This window comes from Podarcis melisellensis, assembly GCF_964234715.1.
Source record: "Podarcis melisellensis genome assembly, chromosome: 3".
Lineage (NCBI taxonomy): Eukaryota > Metazoa > Chordata > Lepidosauria > Squamata > Lacertidae > Podarcis > Podarcis melisellensis.
The window spans coordinates 28,456,100-28,481,767 of NC_138530.1; the positions used below are offsets into that span (position 1 = coordinate 28,456,100).

Sequence of the window (25,668 nt, forward strand, 5' to 3'; positions counted from 1 at the left end):
ATTTCTGTTGTTCACCCTTGGTGCCTTCAACCACCAATGGGAAAGGGAGGAGCCCAATGGCAAGCAAGCAGAGGAGGCCTTGACTCTTCCTCTGGTGCTGAGGGAAGAAGTCTTGGTGATGTTGCTTCCTCTGATGAATCCAGGGACAATGGATTTTCCCTTCTGCGGTATCTCAGCTTTGCCATGTCCAGTTTTGCTTTGCAGTTCACACAAGCACAGGATGTTTTCTCCCACCCGTGGCTCTCTTTTGGGGAGGAAGAGAGAGATGGTCCCTTGTCACTCAAGGGCAGGCAGGTTTGCATCCATTAAGGGTGGAATGTAAATGGAGGCAGGTCCCCTGTGTGAGAAGCGGAAGCCCTCCCTACACTTTCAGCACTGGCTGCTGGAAGGCAGGCCAGGGAATCTCATTAGGAACCTAATACAAAAAGGGCACATAGATCCTGGGTTTGCAGGGGGAGAAATCAGATTAGCTTCATTACTTTATTCTGCACCTCACAGCGCTTCTGCCAGTGGACAATTACATTAGATCAGAAAGGAGATCAAAAGGCAAAATCTTCCTTGAACGCCGCTTTTCATTGTCTTATTGGTAGTGAGGTGGGGAGGTGGGGATAATTCATGCAGATGGAGGCCACATCCAGCATTGCTAACAAACAGGTTTGGGATAAGCCATTATTTTAGAAAGAGGGTCTGTAAGAAAGAAAGGAAAAAACGTTACTGCTTCATCTGCTAAAACTGAGCATCTCATGGAGGTGTTAGCCTTCACAGCAATACATTCCCTCAAAATTTGGCCACACAGCTTTATTAACTCATTGTGCATTTTTGTAGGTGTGTAAGTTAGCATTACCTCTCCTGGTTTTCAGTTAAATAAAAAATTATCTCCTGCCCCAAAAGGAAACAGGCCTATCTTGTTGGCTGTGGTACTGGTCAAGAAGAGAATGGCCACATGGCCCACAATACACAATGGTTTGTACTACAGAGTACAGCTGGAAACCCGTGACCAAATAATTGTGGGACTTAATTTTGACTAGATTACAAAAATAATCTAAATTTATAACCCATTGGCTTAGTAGACACGGTGCTCTGATGCTTCTAGCTGGGAGCCATACCATAGTCAGAGCAAATCCAACTCAATAAACAAATGACATTAGTATCCCATGTCTAGTATGAGAAGTGACTACTCATGGGAAAAACACGACAAGCTTTGTGTGGAAAAATGCCACCTTGTGAGGTTGTTATTTAGTCTTTGGCTATTTGGTAAATGTATAGCCTTTCCACCACATGCTGCTCAAAGTGGCTAGCTGCAATAAAATACAAACGCAAAAAAACCCCCCAAAAAACACCTCACAAAACCCCCCAAAAGAACAGATGAGGTAAAATACATTAATAAGACTATTTAAAATAAAAAAGGCTTTCCTTTAAAAAGGAATGGCCACAATCAATCAGATTGTGATGATGGTTTCATTTATGAATTTCTTCCTATGAGGCATTTCAAAACATACCATATGAGGCTGAAGTTCTATCTCAATAAAAATGGCTACGGAAGATCGCCAGGGAGAGAGAGGGTCAGGCAGCAGTTCCAAAGCCTAGCAGAAGAAACAAAAAATGCCATCTCTCAAGTTCTTTGCCAAAGGTGCTTCAGATATTGGTGGGACAAACAGAAGAGCCTCTCTGATGGATCTTAAAACACACTGGCCGGTTCATATGAGAGAATAGCATATTTCAAATCTTAATTGTAATAGCCAACACTTAGAATCATGCCTGAAAACTGACAGGCAGGCAGCAAAGATGTGATAATCTGAGAGTCACATGCTGGCTTCAGTTAATTGTCTGGCTGCAGCTTTCTGAAGCAACTGGAGTTTCTTAACACTCTTCAAAGGCAGCCCCATGCAAAGAAGAAGAAGAAGAGTTTGGATTTGATATCCCGCCTTTCCCTCCCTTTAAGGAGTCTCAAAGCGGCTAACATTCTCCTTTCCCTTCCTCCCCCACAACAAACACTCTGTGAGGTGAGTGGGGCTGAGAGACTTCAGAGAAGTGTGACTGGCCCAAGGTCACCCAGCAGCTGCATGTGGAGGAGCAGAGACGCGAACCCGGTTCCCCAGATTACGTGGCTACCGCTCTTAACCACTACACCACACTGGCTCTCTAGCGTGTTGCAGTAGTCCAAACAAGGTATAAACTAAAGCATGTCATTGTGGACAGATCTGGTAGGGGCAGGTGTAGTTTATGTACTGTCCTTAGCTATGCAAAAACACTCCTGGCCACTGCCAAACCCTGGGGTTCAAATTGCAGGCCTAAATTGAGGCGTATATCCTAAACCATTTGACCCCATCCAAAGATCTGCCTTTCTACTGAACGAGAAGATGTCTATCTTGTTCATATTAATCGTCAGTTTGTTTGACTTCATTGATTGCTATGTGGGAGGGTGGAGGGAATTTAACCAGCAAGTTCTCTTAGATAGGATAAAAACCAAACCAGCCTCAGAAACCCTTAAAAAGGAGGGAGATGAAATCGCTGAGGAGGAAGCAGAACAACAACACAAAGACAAGACAGCTCAAGGCAGTCAATAGCACAAATAATTCAAGAAGAATAAGGAACCATTTTTTCCCTCTTCTCCACCGACACACACAAAAATCTATATTGTAAAATATTACTGACAAGAACGTCTGTTTTACAGTCTATCAAATCATTTCAAAAAGCCTTTAAAGGGCGAGATCTCTCTAGTAATTTCAAGGGACATCAATATCTGCAGATTTTATGCTGTGTCTGATAAACCCACTTGAGCTGAGAGGGATGCCTGAGTGCCAGATTCCTTCCTCTACATTCAGGGGTTTTGAACCTGCCGCCTGACAGATGCATTCTTGTGGCTGAATTTAAGGCGAATATCAGGGAAAGCTCAAAGGGGTAGAAGAGTGATAGGGAGGGAAACAGAGATAAAAGTTGAAAGAGTGGTCCCCACCCCTCTTCCCCCAGAAGCCTATTGGGCAGGTAGGAAGAGGAATAGGGAGGTAGGGGGCTGGCAGAAATGGGGAGAGAGAGAAGATGGCATAAGAAAGAAGGAAGGAAGGAAGGAAGGAAGGAAGGAAGGAAGGAAGGAAGGAAGGAAGGAAGGGGCTACATCTGTACATTTTAGGCAAAAGGATACTACTTTAAAAGTATTGGATTCCACCAAAGAATCCTGAGAATTTGTAATTCGTTAAAGATGTTGAGAATTGTTAGGAGACCCCTATTTCTCCTCACAGAGTTACAGTTTCCAGAATGCCTGGGAAGAAGTACTGATTGTTAAACCATCCTGGGAATTGTAACTCTGTATGGGGTCTATTAAAAGCTCTGGGCACTCCTAACAAGTTCCAGTTCTCAGGATACTTTGTGGAATGCCATAACTGTTTAAAGTGGTATAATAGAGCTTTAAATGCACAGTGCAGATGGGGCCAAAAGCAATCTTGTGGTCACAAGGTTGTGTCCCTGACAGATTACTCCCAAGAGAACACAGCTCCTGACAGAGAAGAGGTTCCCCACCACCCCGATCTAGAATCTCCCCTCATGTGCCCATCCTTTCCTGTTTCAGAAAAGAAGCCCATTGTAAATCCCTTCCGTTTCCTTGCCTGTTAACTTCTGAGCTGACAGAATATGAAACAGGGTTTAAAGGCGAGATGTTCTGACAAGGAGAATTCCTTGTTTAAGAGCTCTAGTCATGAGGCACCCTTAATTAAAAATTGTATTGATTTCTCTCTTCCCTCCCTACTTCCTACTCCTAATGACAGGCACTGCTCTGGAAGTCCCATTGTTAGTCCGGTTGACAGTTTAAGTAGTGAAACAAAGGGCATTTACACAGCACTTACTGCAAAATTATTACTGATTAAAAAGTGATTTATCATGGTAATGGTATCTGCTTAGACTTTGGTGTATATAACACACACACACACACACACACACACACACAAATGGAAGTGAAGAACAACAAAAGAGTGCCCCATTCACTTGATTCCGGATCCTTAGCCGGATGTAGTTGTTGATGGTATAGATTGCTCACTAGATTTCAGAACAGTCTCTGAGAGCCAAGGTGATACTGTAGGTACATACTAGGTGCTCCCCTGCAAGCATATGCAGCAGTAGCCAAGCATAGCCCTATCACTGGGCAGAGTGAGGCAAGTACCTCCAGCGGCAGAGGCTAGGGAGTGACAGCGAGGTGATGGAGGGCAGAGCTGTGTGCACCGTGCGCCCTGCCCTGCCCCCTTAAGCTAGCCTCCTTAACATGGGTGCAAATGCTAGTCTGTACATCAACAATACTGAGATGGACCAGTGGTCTGACTAGGCATAAGACAGCTTTCTATACTCATATTTTGCATTCCAGTGCAAAGTCCTGGCTCAGCCCAGCCTTTCTACCTGTTTTCTACTACTTCTTACATTGGGGAGCCAACACAACAGCCTCTTTGATGCCAAAGAGGAAACGGGGAATGGAATCAAAAATGATAAATCAATTAAACCAGCATGGCTTTCTCTTTTTGCCACATTCTTTTTATCCTACTGTATGCCAAGGATGGGGAGCCTGTGGCCCTCTGGACAATGTTAGGCTCCAACTCCAGTTGGCTTCAGCCAACAATGTCCAGCAATCAGGGATGATGGACGTTGTAGTCAAACAACATCTGGAGAGCCACAGCTTTCCCATCCCAGACATGTGAAAACAATTGCCTCACTTTGCTTAAAGAAGCAACAATACACACAGCTTGATGCAGATAATTAATTTATCACGCATATGGAATTTGGGTTCATTCAGTTGACTGGGCTTAGTACTTCTCTTGCTAAGGCGGCCGACATGTGACATATATCCTACTTCACAGGCTCTGGCCAAAGACAGAAGGACTATCCAGGCCAAGTCTGGTTTAAAGATAAATAACTATAAAAGAAAGAGCCAGGGCTCTGAAGTTGCCCACTGACCATTAGCACCTGCCTTGCAGACTTGGCAGGTATGCAGGTCACGTGATCACAGTATTTCCCACTATGCTGAGATGTATTTCATCCCCTTCTTTGGTGATGCATTCCCCCACCCCACTCTTCCTAGGACGGATCCACTAGTAGCACACTGTAATTATGTACATTTTGTATGTGCTGAAGAAAGTAGCTGTATAAATGACAGCTAATTATGAAGAACTCTCCTGGGCATTAGTATCATTCTCCCCGACTACTTTTAATGCTGTATACCTAGGCAGCTATCGCGGCAGTTCATTTCACAAGAGAATTATACTGCTGACCCTTCAGAATTAATTTACAGAAAAGCATAGCAATCCTCAGTGAAATGGAGCAACCACCCATTATTTCAAAAATAAACTGGGGCACAATCCAACCACCTGTAAGTTGCTTTGAGTCCCCTGGAGATCAATGGGAAGAGATGAGTGCTTGACTTATAGTTATTTTTCCTTTGTATTATCTCCATTTATCCAGGAAACTTTCAAGTGATCCACTGTGAACCAGCAAACACAGGTTTGGGATTGATTGAGTAATTGATTTACAATATCTATGCTGGGGTCACCAACATGGGTGTCAAGTGAGCCTGCTTGTATCTGTTTTCATATGGTTGGATGTTGGTGGGTCAGTCTGTATGATGTCCCTTCTAATTCCTGGGATCCTGGATCCAGCAAAGGTTAAAATCTAGAGGAGGATTCCATTGTTGAACTAGTCAGGCAAGTTTCGTTATGAGTTGACATATGTCCGGAATATCCCAAACATACTCAGATTACTGTATTCCATCCCCCCTCCAAAAATAGCTTAACAACTTTCCCAAAATAAAGCAAAAGTTCAGCAACTTTTCCATCTGGATTTTCACTTTTTGAAATATGGCAACCCTAGAGTTAATAGACCTAGGTACCATCATTAGAACAACAAAAGAAGTTGCTCTGTGCCTGAGGGCAAATGGATGGGCTCCACTCTCACCTGGCTGGTAGTAAGAAAAGCGAAAGCCAGAATGTGTGCGAGTTGAGAGCTAGAAACTGATAGCTAGAGAGACTGAGCCCTTCTTGATTTCTGCTGGAATCCAAAGCTGCAACTATGGGGGAAGCAAGACTTCAAACAAGAGCAGATTTATTTTTGTTTTATTTTTTAAAAAAATACTTTAGGCAATTAAAAACATTAACATTAAGATTAAAATACAGAGACAAAGCAAAACAGTTCAGCACAGCAGGCCAAATAACTGTTTCAATAAAGTAGAAGTTCCAACAGCTTAATATTACAACAAAAGTTAAGTAAAATGCAATAAAGCAATCTAGTTATTTTTGCGCTGTTTTAAAAACTATTTTAGACGTTCTTATATGTTTGCAAATCATATTGGCATGCATGTAAAATGCATAGATTTGTTGCTGTTGTTAGCAGTAGTAGTATTTCTGAAGCAGGAGGAAAAGTCATGCCTTTTTAAATACAAAAACCTACTCCTTTCCCTGTGACTTAGCAATGTACAAGAGTGAATCAAATCTACGGTTCAGGCATGCCCTCCAAGTGAATCTATGCGATCTGTTTTGACATAGCTGAAATCCAATTTATATTACCAAAGGATCTGGCAAAGTCCTTTAAATTTGGCATCAAGATACTAAACAGGATCTAAACCAAACGAAACAGCCAAATTGTTCATGGTGGCAATAAAACCTGCACATTCATCTTGAGTTTCAGGACAAAACAAATGTGCCATAAAAGGACCAAAGACAACAATAAAAAGGAACAAAAAGAAGCATCAATTAAATATAATAGTGTGTTTTTTAATAAAGAAAAACTAAAATAGCAAGCACTGCAATGCCTCCCAGCAGTAGGAACGAGAGTGCAGGTGAGATCTTTGCCAGAGTCAAAGCCCTGCTGCCTGTGCTGTGATCTTTCAGACTAATTTTCTTAGCAGTCTGCATCTTTTTCTCCCTTCCTCGTTGACAGACTGCGGCTGTGCTAGTGAAGTGGCATTTATTGCATAAGCAGGTGTCCTGGTGGAGATGCAGGTGTTATCTCCTCATTCTGGCATAATCTAGTCCTATGGGGATAAATAAAGTTGCTTCTCTGTAGAAAATATTTTCTACGTGCCCTTGAAGACAATGCTTGAAATTCTAAGCGCCTGATTATGCAATGGCATCTGAATGGAGCTTGGCCACCTGAGTGCTGATTTCAAGCAAAGGGAGCCGCGAATTTGCAAAGTGTTAGCCAAAGGCTAAAGTTGCAGTCCAGCACTGTGATACGCAATTAACCAGTGCAATCCTATGTGCACAGAATGACGTATTACAGTATACAGTGGTACCTCGGCTTAAGTACTTAATTCGGTCCGGAGGTCCGTTCTTAACCTGAAGCACCACTTTAGCTAATGGGGCCTCCTGCTGCTGCCGTGCCACCAGAGCACGATTTCTGTTCTCATCCTGAAGCAAAGTTCTTAACCCGAGGTAATATTTCTGAGTTAGTGGTGTCTGTAGCCTGAAGCGTATGTAACCTGAAGCGTATGTAACCTGAGGTACCACTGTACACTGGTGTTTATTCTCAAGTGTCCATATGGTTGCATCCTGAAGCAGCAAGCCTATGTAGACTGCATGATTAATGTAATATTTAATTTGGCTCTGCACTTGGACTATAACTTCCCTGGTTGTTGATGGCTGAGTAAGAGTACCCATTTCCCTCTGCAATTGTGGGGAGTGGTAATTGCAGCCCCCTTGGCCATGGAAAGCGTGCACTTCATCCTCCTGGTCTTGGCATGAAAGGAGTGGTCACTTCCTGCTCCTCTGGTTGCACTAACAGCTGGGAATCACTTGAAGGCTCAGTAGCCAATCGTAGGTGCTGAGGAGGTGCAGCTTTGGAGCAGACCTGAGAAAGAACTTCCTGTCTTTGGTCTGATCCTTGTTCTGGGGTGCAAGTGCCCTCAGTGGCAGGTAGGGCCTTCCACAAGCTTCAGCTGGTAACCCAGCTCTGACGTCATCTGGGTACAGTCTGGCTTTAGTCGTTTATGCTCTGGTAACTTCCAGGTTAGACTATTGCCATGCATTGCACATGGGTCTGCCTTTGAAGATGGTCCCAATATGGAGAACTGTCCATGTTTACACAGCACAGAAGTTAAGGCAACATCCTTTGGTGTATGTGGATTGGTTCCAATTGTTCTACGAAGATGAAAGGCTTTTGTTTTTTGGTCTTGGAATATTTTACAGCATGACCTGAAGTGGCACTTTATTATCTTATAGTAGCGAGTAGGTAACAAGCATCTTAGGATCTGACAACATTTAATAGACAAAATGCAGTGGTAATTAGTATTTAAAAGCTGAGAGCTTGTGAAGTTTTGTATCTGGAACCTGGCAAAAGAAAAACAACGGAGAAATATTAACATGTCAGATGCATTTAAATCTGGAAAGCGGAACGAAAGGGGTCACATTCAAACTACGAATGGGAGTTCAGGATTCAAAATTCGGAATTCAGAATTTGAACAGTGGGAATAGAAAATTTGGAAACATACATCTCAGCCTTCAGCACTGAGATGTAACTTACATAAAAGGCTTTCCACATGCTGCTAGATCTCCATAAAAGCCAATTGTTAACAACATGAACCCAATTCCCCATTCTGCCCACCTTAAGTGTGCTTTCCCATTCTTGCTAAAAAAAAGGATGACATTCTTTTCCATCCAAGAAAAGTCCACTCCCCCCCATTCATCATTATATCCTACACTTTGGTTCTTTGGTTTATTATAGGGAAAGTTAGGATTTGTCCGTAGGAAGAGAAGGAAGCAGATATACTTTTGCCTATGTGCTCTTCCCTGTATCTCATGAGTTCCCATGTGACCGGCTGGAGGTACTGAAAGGTAGGAGAGAAGCGGCTTGATAGGATTACCTAGGAATTAAACCCATTCTTCTCTACCTTGCTTCCCCGGCTCCCCCTTCTATGGGGGTTTTTCTTAATAGGCTTTTGAGCGAGAAGACAGAAGGAAGGAGTAGAGGGCAACTTGCATTGTGGCAGATTGGAGCAAAAGTAAAAAACTGCCCAGGCTGGGGGCAGGAAGGAGAAAGCCTTCTTTCCGATGGTTGCTAATGGCCTGCGGAGGAGCTGCACAGCAGTCATTTCACAGATAGTATGGCAGGTCACCGCGACAGATGTTCCCAGCATATGTGGAGAATTAATTACCCACTAGTAAACAAAATCTGTGATGCGGAGAGTCATTTTATCCAAATTTCTTTCGATTTTGCTGTTATTAGGAGCTTAATTTTTCTTGATCAGCCAGGCTCTCTTGAATTAAAGCGTTCCTTAATGGGCTGCGCCGAACGTTTTCTGAAGTAAAGTGTGGAGCGAAAGTGGTAAGGAGGAGGGGGCTGGGGCGAGAGAGATGAGTTTAACTGGAGATGAGTTGATTGGGATGCCACAGTGAGCGATTAGGAAATTATTTGATTAAAAGGCTGGGTACTGTTCATATAGGATTTTTTTTATTTAAAAAGTATTCTTACAGCCAACCTGTATCCAATAGCATTTTCACTCCATTTGCTGCGTATTATGAAACAGCTGGAGCCCAGGGGGTACATTATAATGTTTCAAGAGGAAGGGCTTTGGAAGGGAAAATGGCTGTGTTTTCATTCGCTGTCAATATTCGGATGTGTTAATGTCGGAGGACCATATTGTGCCATTGAATTTTAAGCAAAACTCTATTTAAATCCACGATGAAATTGGGTTAAAAAAAAATCAATGGCGGTAATAAAGGCCTTGCAACATTAGAATACTATTCATATGTTCATGACCCAGATAGTGGAGCAGCAAGGCCAGGAACCACATGCTATTTCTCACACACTTCCAACCCGCTCCTTATAGAATAGTAAAGCATGGATAGAAGCAGATTGCCAAGGGACAATGAGAACTGAATGTTTTGAGGCAAAGGTCGTTTTACAAGTGTGAGTCTCCTTCATTCTATAGAAAGGATGCTGTTGTGTTCTCAGTCCTCTAAGCAACATGATCTTTCCATTCATGTGCTGAACTTCTGTTTCCCCAAGAACACGATTCTTCTTCTGAATTGTTGTCTTGTCCATGTTTTGTTTGGCACTACCATGTAATGCTTCCTGAGTGCTTGACGCAAAACAATGTGCCGAATCTCCACAAAATTGATGTGGGTAGTTGGCCACATTTGACTTTGAAGGTGAGTATGGGGTTGAAATCTGTGGCTCTTATCAGTGTCATCTCTGCATATTCTAAGGTACAGTGGTACCTCAGGTTACATGCACTTCAGGTTACATATGCTTCAGGTTACAGACTCCGTTAAACCAGAAATAGTGCTTCAGGTTAAGAAATTTGCTTCAGGATAAGAACAGAAATCGTGCTCTGGCGGCGCGGCAGCAGCAGGAGGCCCCATTAGCTAAAGTGGTGCTTCAGGTTAAGAACAGTTTCAGGTTAAGAACGGACCTCTGGAATGAATTAAGTACTTAACCCGAGGTACCACTGTATTCATTTTCATTACCAACACTTGTTTGATACATTCTTTGGCGTTAAATACAATCTATACATCATCTTATAATAAGTTTCTTTCAAGCCGTAACGTGCTGTAAATCTCATATCTGTTTTCCAAAGCTTTTCCCAGGCAGCAATACAGTATCTATCTTGTGTCCAACCTCTTTTGCCCATCATTGTTGTTTTAACCATTTCATCCTTCGTTTCCCATGCTAGTAACAGTTTATACGTTTTGGAAATTAATTTCTCATCGTTTTCACGCAAACTAACTTCAAAGTATGACCGTTGCTCAGCAAATCCATTCTTTAAATCCCTTTTATAAATTTCATTTAATTGGCGATATTGAAACCAGTTGCTCACTAGGTTTCGTATTTCATTAAATTTTCAAAGCTTACATTCATTTTCATGGTTACGACGGCAGCTCTGATCCAGCTGCTGTAAGCAGAGCCTGCAATTTTGTGCCTACTATTCTACTTGCTTCCTCCCCATTACCACTTGTGTCAATTTACCCAGAGGGCCTGGTTACCTTCCTTCCATCAGAAGGAAAAGGAAAAAAACAAAACACAGTGGTTGTGTGCGCTCACACAAAGGGGCAATGAATCCACTACTGACTGACGGGGGGGACAAGTTAACTTGGGAAGGGAAGTGTGGTACTCCTGCAGTGCTCTTAGGTAACTGTCAAGCTTTTTAGGGTTTCTCACTGGTTAATCAACTGAAATGGTAGTTGACTAATCTACCTAATAAACCTTATTTAACAAGCTCGCAATTCTATACCAACAGAAGTGAAGGACAGTGAAATTTCATCCAGTATTTTAACACTCCTTTGACTGAAAGATCACCCAGCTGAGATAGAGAGACCCAGCAGCATGAAGGCTGGTACAAATCATAAGACACTTAGTTACAGCAGTGATGAAGAGAGGAAACAGCATGCCTGAAACCAAGGATACTTTTTATTTTATTTCTTGCTCTACTTATTGATTTCCTGTCTCTGTTTTTACAGGCTTGACCCATCGCAGGAAACACAAAATTCTTTGAATAAAAAGGGATTTGATATATAACACCAGCTTGTGTTATATTTCTACTGCTAGCGTCCACATATTTATACGGGTAAAAGCTTATTGCACCTGCTTCCTCCAGCATGCTCATTTTAGGGGGTTGCAAAGAATCCATCACCCTATCTCTCAGTATAGAATCGTCAAAGGCAATTTAGATGTACATGGTGAAATTCTAGCTTACTGGTTTCAAGAAGCCAGTGAGAACTTTGCTGTTGGTGACATTGGGTGAGGATTACTATTCAGTTCAGTGCAGCCTAGGAAGCTGCCTTATACGGAGTCAAACTGTTGATCCATCTAGCTCAGTATGCATGCACTGATTGGCAGCAGTTCTCCAGGATTTTTGACAGGGGTCTTTCCCAGCCCTACCTGAGGATTCAATCTGGGACTTCTGCAAGCCAAGCAAATGCTCTTGTGGCACAGGCAGAGATAGGGAAGCATGACTGGTTTGGCCACACTGGGTGCCAAGCCAAGAGGGCATCACAGCAGTCGCAACAAGAATGACTTAGAACAAAAAGTGAGAGCTGGGGAGCACTGAATTTTGGCATCACAAAGGACACCGCTGAAATGTAAAAACAGAAGGCTTCTGGTTCTGCTCTGCCTTAATGGAGGCAGCCCGGGTGGGAGATTGTAGGTGAAGGAAAAACAAGTATGATTGAGGGTAAATCATCCTTGCAAATTCCCCCCAGGGACAGACAGGGAGAAAGCAGTGTGTCTTGGTACCTGGCTCTCACTCCAGCATGCAATGTGTGGGGCAAGCACTTCGCCTGGTGAAAACTCTCCAACTGTCATTAAGAAGCAGAGGTTCTCTTGTTATTTAGAGCTTAAATGGACTAAAGTACATGTGTGTGCGAGAAGAGATGAGATCACAAACTGCGGAACAAACCAAACAAAGTTTGAATTTGAGATAAGACTTCATTCGGTGCAAAAGATGTGGGGGGGGGAGGGGACCCTATGGTATCTTTATTTAAAGTTTTATTCTTTACATTGATGATTCGGCAACCCTCCTCTGAATGTTAGTTCAAATTATAATTGTACAAGTGAGGGTGGACGAAATTGGATTATAAATATGGAGTATAACATCAAATGGAACTGTGTGGGTAAAAAAAATAGGGAAAAGGGAGCTAAGCTCTATTTTGCAAAAGGTTTACTTAGAGCTGACTCTTCCCTTTATTATCTTACAAAGTGAACTGAATAACGCTAAGAGAACTTGGAATTTAATTTAATTGGAAGGATAATCAGCTGGAAGGAAGGATGAAAGGTGTCTGTGAGCTGCCAAGGAACTGATAAGGTTATTTACTGAGTCATCTGCAGTTCAACAGACCGCTCTTTTCCCCAGGCTGAGAGAAAAAACGGTGACAACAGTTTATTTACTGGGACAGAGTGATCTTTGCAGCTGTTATTAAAGTTCTCAGTGCAAAACAACAAAGCACGGGACAGAGCGATGGAGAAATTTCTGGAACAAAAATGGGATATCAGCTTCGCCCAAGGCATGATGGATAACAGCAAATTGGGGGAAAGAAAGACATAACATCTTAGAAGGACAGGAAGAAACACCATGGGCAGAATAATTGCCACACAAAGGAAGAACAAGGATATAGTTTGAGTTTCTCACTTGAAATTTTATAACTCATTTAATGTGTCAACACGAATAGAAGTTATTCTTATTGCAGTTGTTGTACAAGGGATAATTATTATGACCGGAATGTAATTGAAACTAATCAGAACACAGAAATAAAGAAAACTGTCAAATCATCAAATCTAGCATGCAGGTGGCCACTTTAACTAAATTGTATAATTTGATACTTGAATGATTGGTATTAATAATTGTATTATAAATTGGTATTGTTATAATGAGGCTATTATTGGACTGTAATTGAAAACTAATACAAAATTATTCAAAGAAAAGGAAAGAAAAGAAATTTGAAAACACAAAGTCTGCTTCTGGAAGGTTGCCTGGAAGAGAATGTGCCCCTAGGGCCAAAATAATTTTCCCCACCCCTGTTCTAGTGGGGATATGGAAATATTTAGAAGAGCAAATGATCTTCACAATAGTCCTGTGGGCTTTCCCTGCCTGCTCTCCTCCTCTGTAGCATGGAAGCATCTCAGTGCATGGGAAAGAGACTTTGAAGTTGGCTAAGATGTAAATTTGAAGTGATTTGGAGGAGGACAAGCACCTCCTCCAGGTCTGCCGAAATGACAAAATGATGGTTGCCCTGCCACTATTTACTCTTCTCAAAAGTAATATAAATGATTAGGTGTAAGTCAGGTGGTAGAAAAATGCCATGCCAGCAAGTTAAGGAGAGAGCAATGTAAACCAAGCAGTCTACCAACACTCAACAGTCATTAACTGCCCCCCCCCCCAGGTAAGGTAGGCTGTCCCCTGGATTCTCTTAAGTGCTGCTTCTGCCCAGAAATGCTTAGTTCAAGAAGCATCTTGTATGGACTTCATCTGCTCTCATTTATTATTCCCAGCAATAGATGATTAGACCAATTCTCTGATTAACCAAAGGCTCACTTTGTCACCAGCTGTGTGAGACCAGAATTTTAAATCAAACGCCAAAGGCTGGAGCAGAACAATCCCGAAAAAATTAATTTTTTTGCAAGAAATATTTAGCAAATAAAGTCTAATTTTATTTTCCACTCAAAGTTCGTTTCACAGCCAGGCGTCATTTATCCCATAATTGTCCACTTCAGTTCCCGACACACAACCCCCTCCCTGCTTGCTTCTTCGGAAACACTTCATATTGCTAACTGCTGGAAAGAGCATGCCTGCATCTCCTATGTGTGCAATTTTCATGTGGGGACTCAGTTCTTTTCGTCTAAACACATTTTGTAAAATCTCTTTTCTCTTTCTTTCTTTCCTTCTTGCCCTTCCATATCTCCACCCTGTGGGCCCATCTTTGCCTCTCCCAATCTTTCTTTCTTTCTTCCAGTGTGGACTTTGTCAACAACAGGTTTTTAGTTGTTGCTGATGTTGTTGTTTACATTTGGATTGGATGATGTTTACATTTACATGTACAGTGGTGCCCCGCAAGACGAATGCCTCGCAAGACGAAAAACCCGCAAGACGAAAGGGTTTTTTGAGTTTTGCGACGCTTCGCTAGACGATTTTCCCTATGGGCTTGCATCGCAAGACGAAAGCCCATAGGGAAATCTCCGGGGACCTCTTTTAAATGCTGGCGGTGGGGAGCAAAGCCTTCCCCCCCTCCGGACTTCAGAAGAGGTCCAGGAAGGCCGGCGGGGGCGAAAGGCTTTGCTCCCCACCGCCAGCATTTTAAAAGCGGTCCGGGATAGCAGGGAAGCGCTTCCCGCTATCCCGGACGGCTTTTGAAGGCAGGCAGGGGGGGCAAAGACTTTTGCCCCCCCGCCCGCCTTGGGAAGAGGTCCTGGACCTCTTCCCAAGGCGGGCGGGGGGCAAAAGTATTTGCCCCCCCTGCCTGCCTAACCGGGGGCTTTTAAATCGCCCCGGGACTGTCCGGGGCGATTTAAAAGCCCCCGGACGGCTTTTGAAGCCTCCCCCCGCCGCCCAGCATCGGAACGATGTCCCGAAGCCCGGCGGTGGGGCGGGAAAGCCTCCCCCCGCCGCCCGGCATCGGAACCATGTCCCGAAGCCCGGCGGCGGGGCGGGAAAGCCTCCCCCCGCCGCCCGGCATCGGAACCATGTCCCGAAGCCCGGCGGCGGGGCGGGAAAGCCTCCCCCCGCCGCCCGGCTTCGGGGCATCGTCCCGATGCCGGGCGGCGGGGCGGGAACGCCTCCCCCCGCCGCCCGGCTTCGGGGCATCGTCCCGATGCCGGGCGGCGGGGCGAGAAAGCCTCCCCCCGCCGCCCGGCATCGGAACGATGTCCCGAAGCCCGGCGGCGGGGCGGGAAAGCCTGGGCGCGCTTGCAACTCTCCGCAAGGAGCGCTCCCGCTGCTTGCGGAGAGGTCCGCGCCTGTCCTGGACCTTTTCTGAAGGCAGGCGGGGGGGGCAAAAGTCTTTGTCCCCCCTGCCTGCCTTCCCAGGGGCTTTTAAATCGCCCCAGACAGCGGAGAAGTCCTCCGCTGTCCCGGGCGATTTTAAAATGCCACCCGCCAGAAGAGGTCGGGGGAAGGCGGTTTCCATAGGAACGCATTAATTGATTTTCAATGCATTCCTATGGAAAACCGTGCATCGCAAGACGAAAAACTCGCAAGACGAAGAGACTTGCGGAACGAATTAATTTCGTCTTGCAAGGCACCACTGTAAATGTTTACATTTACATTTGGATGATGACATAGAATGGATATATTAATTTAATATACTTGTTAGTCACTTGTTACTTGAAGGGCTCCAAGCGACTTACAACATATTTAATACATTTATATTAACACATCATGCCACAAAAATGAATATGAAAATGGAACTACCCCTGTAATGGCCAGTTTGGCACTTCACTAATAACAAAGCAAGGGCCTGAGGAAAAGAAGATAAGTCTTTTCCTGGAGCCAAAAAAATGTTAGTGAAGGCACCAGGGAGGCCCTGTTGGGGAGAGCATTCCACAGATGGGGAGCAACAACTGAACAGGCCCTCTCCCTTGTCACCATCCTCTGAGCTTCCCTATGACGGTGTGCCTGGACTTCTTAAATAATTGTAACAATCATACTGGGGTGACGGTCACAAATATAGTGATTCGGTTCATACCAGGGTGTGCAGGGCATCTGAACATTTATTTAAAATAATTTTTATACCTCCTGCCAAGGCAAAAGTCTGCTCAAAGGTGATGAACTGAACTGATCTTTTGATTATGATTATTATTATCATCAATATTTTGTCTGCCTGCAATGCATCCTTGAAGTCTAATAATGCCTCTTGCTTGTCTGGATGAGGGACACAAAAGTGTGGGTAAATAGAAACTAGCCTACAGCAGAAAGGTAGCAATTGCATTCACTGCTCTGTCTGCTTTTGTCTTTGGTCCTGTTCACCATTCACCTTTGGCATGTGGCCCTCAGAAAACTGCGCAGGGGAGAATTCGGCCCTCGGTCTGAAAAAGGTTCCCTGTTCCTGGACTACTCTGACGGGCAGCAGCTCTCCAGGCTTTCAGGTTGAGGCCTTCCCCATAATCAGGTAATTACATCTTTTAACTGGAGAAGCTGGAGATTGAACACAGAAGCTTCTGTATGCAAAGAAGGTGAATTTGCCCTGGGCTTCAGTAACTCCAATAAGCAATTCCTGAGCTAGCTGAACATTTTTTTCAGTCAGGTAATACTTCTAGATGTTCCTCTGCTTTTTCCTTTGAACTCTCCAGAATCCTAAAGCTCTCTTTTTCTTTGGCGATCATTTGTAGCCGAGTAAGATTGTCTTCCATAAACACGGTTTTAACAATGAATCCGTAAGTGACTGTGGAGGCCAATTGTGGATCCACATGTCCTTCCATTAGTGAGGACATTGGTTTCTGGGTGGGAGTTGATCACTGTTTGGATTTGCCAGGCGTACCTTCCCCTTAGCACGTTTCTCCCTTGCGTTCTGAGTTTGAGTGTCTTCAAAGCCCATGACACCTTTGGTAAAGGCTGTTCTCCAATTGGAGCGCAGGCAGGCAAGTGTTTCCCAATTGTCAGTGTTTATACTACATTTTTAAAAATTTGCCTTGAGACAGTCTTTAAACCTCTTTTGTTAACCACCAGCATTGCGCTTTCCATTTTTAAGTTTGGAATAGAGTAGTTGTTTTGGAAGACAATAATCAGGCATCCACACAACCTGACCAGTCCAATGAAGTTGATGTTGAAGAATCATTGCTTCAACACTGGTGACCTTTGCTTCTTCCAGTACACTGGTATTAGTTTGCCTTTATTCCCAAGATCACCAACTAATACGCTCCTATGGCATGAATCGCTGAAGGAAGGCATTATTGGAGAAACTATACTCATTTGCCCTCGTAGTTTTCTCCTTAAACAAGCAATGCAAGCTTACTTCATGCCTGTGGGTTTCCTCCTCTGCTTTTTGATGTTGTGATCATTTATACACACATATTTACCAGAGAGGTAGTGTTGTCCTGAACTTACATTCAGAACTCCATCCATAGGAATAACAAGTGGTAGGCGGGTTACTTAAAGGATGAAATTATTTCCATTAACAAGTTACCTAATGGCACTACACATTTCTAATTAGTCACAGGTTCAAATGATACTGTTATTGGTTTATGCTTCAGGGCATGAACAACCTTGAATTAACAGAATAAACTTATTATAAACTGGTAATTAAAGGTAATTATAAAGTAGGTATAAGAAATCAAGTGATACAACTGGCTTATAAGAGAATACAGAGGGTTGAGATTAATATTGTGCGACATAATTTTGGGCCTTGAAACTAAATTAATGTATATAATATTTAAATGCATTTTGTAAGAAAATTTTGTAATTGCGGGAAGACATTAAGGGATCATTCATGGCTTGTTGCATTGATGGTAATATTAATTCATGCTCGATATACCTCTTGATTATCATCAATATACAGCTAGACAAGAATTAATTCACCTTGGTTCACACACTGTCATATTTGGGCTTCATTACTCTCAACTTTGCTTCGTATCCACTGACGTGGTTAGAAGGATCCTAAAATATCATGTTCCATATGTAAACAGGTACGTTAGAGCATTAATTCCCCTAGAAAACACTGGAGGAGATGAACATAATTTGAAAATAGGCCTTTAAAGCTTTTGCTAAAAAACATGAGAGATGGGACCTGCATAATATCCATAGAAATTGCATACTATAATAGGGGTACCACTGCCAGAAGGCCCTGTTTTGCATGTTGACCAGCCTAATCACCTTTATAGGCATGAGTTACAGCTGGTTCTCTGAGCTAGATGTCAAGATATGGGTACAACTATATGGGTGCAAGTGGTCCTTTAGGTAACCTGGTCCCAAGCCCTTCAGGGCTTTAAAGGCAATAACCTGCATTTTGATCTGGGCCAGGAAAACAGACTTGCAACCAGTACAACTGATACATAATGGGTGTTACATGTTATGGCTGCCTTGTCCCTACCAGTAATACAGGGGACCCACTGGATACGAATTTAATTCATTCCGGGGGTCTGTGTGCACCCCAAAGAATCCGTATCCAGAGGTGCTGCTTCTGCGTGCACGTGTGGCGTGATAGAGAGCTTCTGCGCATGCGCGAGCAGCGAAACCTGTAAAAATACTGCCGAGTTTGCCACATTCGCAACCCAAAGTTTATGTTACTCAAGAGTAACATAACCCAATAGTCTACTGTAACAGGGTAGCTGCATTTTGTACCAGAGCCATTCCCAAAGGCATGCACTGGATGTGACAGTGCATGGTCAACTGAGTTGTGATCTGACTTCTCTACATAGGGTTGTGGTTGGTGTACTAGTCTCAGCTCCTACAAGACACTCCTGGCCATCATCATGATCTGAGCTTCCCCAGTGAGCGATGAGTCCAGCAGTACATACAACCTGCAAACTTGTTCCTTCAGAGTGCAACTTCATGAAGGACAAGCTGAACACCTTTCTCTGGGGTTTACCAGTTTTCCACTTGCAACATATCCAACATCCCCACCTCTGTATTAAGCTTTGGATTGCACCTTCCCATACAACTGAAAATGGCCTCCAAACACTCGTTTAGGGGTTCCCCAGCCTCTCAGAGAGGCTGAGTAATGTCTGCATACCAATGGCACTTCAGCCCAAGCTTCCAGATTATGCCTCCCAGTAGCTCCACATAGATATTAAATAGCATGAGTTTCAGAATGGAATTTGAATACCCCACAAACCAATGGTCACTGGGTGGAGAAAGGCTGCTCTCTCATGATGACGTCTCAGGAAGGACCAGAGACACTGTATATCACCATGACTCCTAAGCCCAGCCCAGATAACTGGCCCAAGAAAATGCCACAATTGGTGGCCGAAAATGCTGCTAAGAGGTCTAGGAGAACTCACTGGGTTGTAGTCCTTCTACTTACTGTATTCCCTGATGCAACCAACAGAGCAACCAAGGCTGTTTCTGTTCCATAACTAGGTCTAAAACTGTATTGAAATGCAGCCAAATAATCCATATCATCCAACACTGCCTGCAGTCAGGCCACTAAATATTGACATTAAACTAGAAGATTACTACTTAAGATCCTAAACATGTGTCCTCCGAAGTCCTACTTATTTTGATAGAGTTAGCCATCCTACAGGCACCTTTAATATTGCATCTTTATTTTAATTTTCAGTTTATGAGTCCTAATTTGCACGTGAATAGTGCCTTTCTCTCAAGTTATCAAGTTCTGAGTGTCCAGAAATTGGTGGTGGTGTGGGGCAGGAGCAGAATCAATGGCCTGAGTCAGTCAGTATTCTGGCAGCTTCCTACGTCATATGTTCACCACGGATGAATGCAGGTAAAATTTCAAACTTTGATTCAGTTCACTTCTAAGATTGATATGACAGCTTTGTACAGCCCATAACCTTGGAGAGTTTATAACAAACTCTGGTGAAAAAGGAAGGAAAGATGCTGAGTAATAGCCTATATAAAGAAGGCCGAGAGTCATTAATACTTTGCACAATAGCAAATCTGGATTTGCCACCAAGTATCAGTGTGCATGATATACATGCTAGTGCCATCACACTATGCCTCTTAAAGTGTACACTCAAAATATCTTAGAAGTAAAATTGTAATGTGTAAATTGGCTGCAGAGATGCCTCTTTACCAAGTACACTACCACCCTGCCAGCAATGATTGAACTTAATGCAATATTCTCAGGGACCATTTGAAAATATGAATGCATTTTGTGCCAAACTTGGGTTGGATGCAGACAAAGCTATTGAATTTAGGTTGCATTGATATTCATGGAACAATTTATTAATGACTTCCGTAGTATTGGGGTACTTATATTCCATTGATGATGATGATGATGATGATTTACTAAATTTGTATACCACCGTCGAAAGATCACAAGCCAGTTTAGAAAATAAAAATACAAAATGAGAACACAAAAGACACAACAGAAAACAACAACAAACCAATAACCCACCTCCCACAAGCACAATTAAAAGGTCATAGATTGTTTAATTAGCCAAAGGCCTGGGAGAAAAGGAGTATTTTTGGCCTGGCGCCTAAAGATATGTAATGAAGGCACCAGGTGACGCTCCTTGGGGAGTGCATTCCACAAACAGGGAGCCACCATAGAAAAGGCCCATTTTTGTGTTGCTAGAGAGAGAACTAAGTTCAGCCAGCTTTATCTTGATCTGACCCCATTTCCAAACCTTAATAAGAGAAAGAGATGAAAATAAGAAAGCATTCATTAAGTTGTGGAGAAGCTAACACTGGGAATAACAAATGGCACAGCTAAAGCAGCAGATTTTATTCTTAAAACAGGGGTTAGCCAACATGGTGCCTTTGTTGTGTTGTGGACTACAAATCCCATCAGCCCCAGCCACCATAGTCAATGGTCAGGAATGATGGGAGCAGTATTACCGGCTATCTGGGGACCCCCACATTGTCTATCCCTGCTCGAAAGAAATCTATCATATGGAGGCATAGCTATGGAAGCTTTAGTTCTGCATTGTGTGTGTGTTTGTGTTTGGGGGAAAAAGAGAGAGAAACAGTGCTTGAGAATGTAGGTCAGAGCATTAATATAAATTTGATCACTTTCTTTTTATTCTTCAACATTCCCTATAATAAATCAGCTCACCTCCTCACCCCTACCCCCCTCATACATTTCACCCTTTCCGTCCTGATTTCGGATCACCGAATGTAAATCTGTGACAAGGGTATCTATATATAATATTAATGGGGCTGAGGTGGGTTGGTGTGAAATGTGAGTGCTTGCCAAATAAGGAGCGATCAGAGCCGAGCTGTTCATTCTCTGTAGCATGCTCTACATCATCTGCAGGACAAATGTAACATCATTAGGCAAAAAACCTAGCCATTCTGCACGGAAATGGCTAAGCTGGAGGTACCAATCAATCTAGCCGAGCCAGGTCCCCTCTGATACTGTCAGAGGCAACAGACAAAACAGATTGCCGTCTTGATCACAGAGCTTTCCGAAGCAGAGCAAAAACAACCCTGCTCTTATCTATGAGATGCCCGTGTAACCAGTTGTTGCATTCTCAGAATAGATTTAGCCGGATGGACCAAACTTGTATGCTTCATTTGGAAATAAAGGAACATTTACATCCAGCCCAGCAGTTCAAATACTGGGGTTGTGCACTTATACAGTTGTCCAGAATCTGAACCTGACCAGGCAATGATCTGTCCAGGACAAGGGGAAACATATCAACTTCCAACACTCTCATATCATCTTTTCCCTATCCAGAAAAACAAACAAGGCCCAGCTTATCGGAACAGGTCCTATTTCATTCATTCATTTATTTGAAAGCATTTGTAAAGGGTTAAAAAAACTAAAAATCATTTGGGACAGGCCCATGGCTATGAAAACCCGAATTGTTCCAGCCGGGTATCAACATGATATGATCATTGAAGTCATCCAAGACAATAAGCCTTGGGAATTCTAATGCTAATGTGGAGACCACCCTGGTCAGCTTGGGTAGAGAGACTTTAAGCTATGAGATGGGTGCTAAACCAACACTAAATGCAAATGTTCATGGCATAGGGTATGTTTACTTTGGCAGGGCATGTTGACATGAGAGACTTGCACATTCATTTCAAAGTAAGTTCCACTGAGTCAAATACACTGATTGCAGATCTTAAAAATAGCTCACTGCAGGCAATTTCTGAGGACTGGCACCAGTAGTGAGCATCATCAGGCAATAGACAAGGCCATGCCCCACTAGGGCCCTCCACTTCTATTAGCTGGCGCCTTCTAGCCCTGTTGCTGCTGCTCCTTGCTCCTTGCTGCTGCTGAGCAAGTGAGCAGTGGAAGGAGCAAGAAGGCGTTGCATCTTCTACTCACCTAGTTCTCTTCATCTGTCTGGGTGTGTAGATTGGGCCTATAGGAAGAGGGCATACCCTTCTAGTGTCCCAGTTTTACTGGGACATTCCTGGAATTACAGCCTGGCTTCTGATATGTTCCCAGAATGTCCTGTTTCCTCCCTCCAGCACTGCCACCACCAAACTCAGGGAGGAGGATGAGTTGGTGCTTGCAGCCAGCAGTTGTGTTTGCAACGAAACCCTCAGGAAGGAGGAGGAGGAGTTTGGATTTGATGTCCCACTTTATCACTACCCGAAGGAGTCTCAAAGCGGCTAACATTCTCATTTCCCTTCCTCCCCCACAACAAACACTCTGTGAGGTGAGTGGGGTGAGAGACTTCAGAGAAGTGTGACTAGCCCAAGGTCACCCAGCAGCTGCATGTGGAGAAGTGGGGGATCAAACCCAGTTCACCAGATTACCACTCTTAACCACTACACCACACTGGCTTTCCAGTGGAACCCTGCCAGAGCGGAGGCAGTCAATAACTTCCCCCACCCTGGCCAATGCTTTGCAATTCTCTCTTTATATACATTGATATCACTGATTCGGGGTTCTCTACTGAATTTCTAGGCACCGATGACACCCTGGAATTTTATTTTGAGAAATGTGACCTGGGGCCTCCATGAGAATTGAATTCCCAAGGGAAAGGATAGTGTCTCATGTTTCAAATACAGTGGTACCTTGGTTGTCGAACTTAATTCTAAAGGTTCTCGAACCTTTAGAAAACAAAGGCACAGCTTCCGCTTTGCTGCAGGAGCTTCCTGTACTCAATTGGAAGCTGTGGAAGCCACGTCAGATGTTCAGCTTTCAAAAAACGTTCGGCTTTGCAAACAGGAACACTTACTTCTGAGTGTGTGGTGTTTGGGAGCCGATTTGTTTGGGAGCCAAGCCGTTCGACAACCAAGGTACCACTAGATTCAGAAGTGATCATGACAAAACATTACAACAGGGACATAGGATATTCTTGTGGTGGGGTGTTAACTTTTTTTTTTAATGAGCTAATTCATATATTAAAAACCCTTGGTGTCAGGTGGGAAAGAAATCTTAATTTAGTACAATCACAAAAAGGTGGCTATGTTTCTTCCAGAAAAATTAATAGGTCTACCTACCTTAGTTTAGAGTTTACAAGAATTTATCACACACACAAGTTTTTTTCTCTCTCTTATACAGTAGTACCTCAGGTTACATACGCTTCAGGTTACATACGCTTCACGTTACAGAATCCGCTAACCCAGAAATAGTGCTTCAGGTTAAGAACTTTGCTTCAGGATAAGAACAGAAATCATGCTCCGGTGGTGCAGCGGCAGCAGGAGGCCCCATTGGCTAAAGTGGTGCTTCAGGTTAAGAACAGTTTCAGGTTAAGTACGGACCTCCAGAACGAATTAAGTACTTAACCTGAGGTACCACTGTATATCATGCAGAAAAAAAGGAATCTGCAAGGTTCCAAAATAGTGCTGGAGAATCAGCTGATCATAGCACTCTCTTTCCTCACCAAAATCTCACTTTTTGATCTAGCAGTAACATTTAACTCACTGATAATTCTATTATTTAAAAACTTGCTTGTGTTTTCCCCAGAATCTATTTTTAGCACCCAGAAAGGGTTAAATATACCATAGGTTATTTCTGTATCTCTGTCAAGGTCACAAGGTGCAGGGAGCCCAGTTCATCGTTTGCAGGACTAATAAATCTCTCCAAAGGTCAGCATCTGCACTCATTATCAACCAATCAGTTTTAATTCCAGTTTTAATACATAAACCACTTGGAAATACACAGAAAACATTTTGTGGGTACCTGCATCCTATTTTATTCCCTTCTCTTTTTAAAAAAAGAGACCGTTTGAGTCAGTTTATTAATAGTTTAAATAAAGGAAATCAATAGATGCATTAGAGGTATTTATCTTTAAAAGCATTTCTGTTTCTAAAAAATATTAACTATAACAACAATTAACAGACAAATATGTCTCCAACCAAGCTTTTCATTATATCTGATGCTTCATTTGCAGAACTGGGACTTGTGAAGGCTGTTTCCCTGCTACATATGTTGTGCATCTATTTCTTCCAAAAGAATCTAATTCACAGATGAGTAACCAGCGATGAGTTTCATATTTTACTCACTATTTCAAATTTGGGTTCTAAAACCATAGCCAGAGCAGCCTAGTGATAAGAGAGTTGGGTCTGAAATATATCTGTCAAACATGGCTGTGACGATGTCATGAGCAAACCACAGTTCCGTGTTACACCCAAACACAGGGAACTGAGGCTTGTTCTAACCGAAGTCACTCATTAAACCAAATTCAGAAATTATTCAAAATAAGAATGACTAGTAGTAGTATAAAAGGAAGAAGAAACCAGAAGTAGGGCATTCTCTCAGAAGGGAAAATGATGGAACACTGTAACTGGGAATGTTAGAAGTTTGGAAAACCTCTGAGGAGGTTCTCCTTGCTATGAGAATACAGCAGAAGCTGATATTGAGGAGCACTTCTAGCCTAGTTCACTTTATATTGTAAATGGCCCTGTGATCCTCACAATGAAGGGGAGTACAGAAATTGAATAAATAAGTAATTACCGGTAATAAGGGGAAAGCACAAAATTGTATCCAGTGCTACAAAAGCATCAACTGCCATTTACGAAGCAACCCAAAACCAGTAGTGGCATCTCAAGTAGCAGAAACCAGCAAGTTAGAGATGGACTGCAAATCCATTTACAGCTTTTCATTCTTATAAGTGTGCTTCCACTTGGCAAAAAGGAGCCCTGCATTCTGTTGGGCACAGCTCATGGGTGGTAAAACTCCATATAACATTTCAGTGCAGAAGTATCCAGACTTTGGAAAGTCTTTTATCATGTCAGAAGCAACACAGAGGCACAAGTATGTGAGATGTTTCTGCTTGAAACAAACAGTTCCTTTCCTATTATCTTGTTTCTCTTCTACCACAAGGAGGAGCACTGCTAAGAGGGACTGTAGCTCAGTGGTAGAACACCTGCTTTGATTGTAGAAGGTTCGAGTTTCAACCCTTGACATCTCTAGGCAGAGCTTGAAACTCTGGAGAGATTGCTACTGATGTAGACAAAACTGAACTAGATGGACTTACAGTCTGATGGTACTAGACAGCTTCCTGAGTTACAATGAAATTTTATTGTAATACTTATGTATTAATTTACAAATTGCCTTCTGTATATGGGTCAAGGCGATTTACAAAAAAAACAAAAATCCTGAAAATCGATTTTAAAACAATACAAAGATGACCATCTATAGCAAAGGCCTTTTCATTCATCTGGAAGAGTCTCACCTCTTGGTGTCCTTT

General features: G+C 43.0%; 1 long non-coding RNA gene across 1 annotated transcript in view; it reads right to left on the minus strand.

Moving 5' to 3' along the window:
• Positions 1 to 461: 461 nt before the first annotated feature.
• LOC309366105 overlaps positions 462 to 25,668 on the minus strand; it is a 32,841-nt gene continuing 7,634 nt past the window's right edge. Inside the window, exon 2 of the long non-coding RNA XR_014166509.1 lies at positions 462 to 687. This is a non-coding gene — a long non-coding RNA (uncharacterized lncRNA). The remainder of the gene's footprint in view (positions 688 to 25,668) is intronic.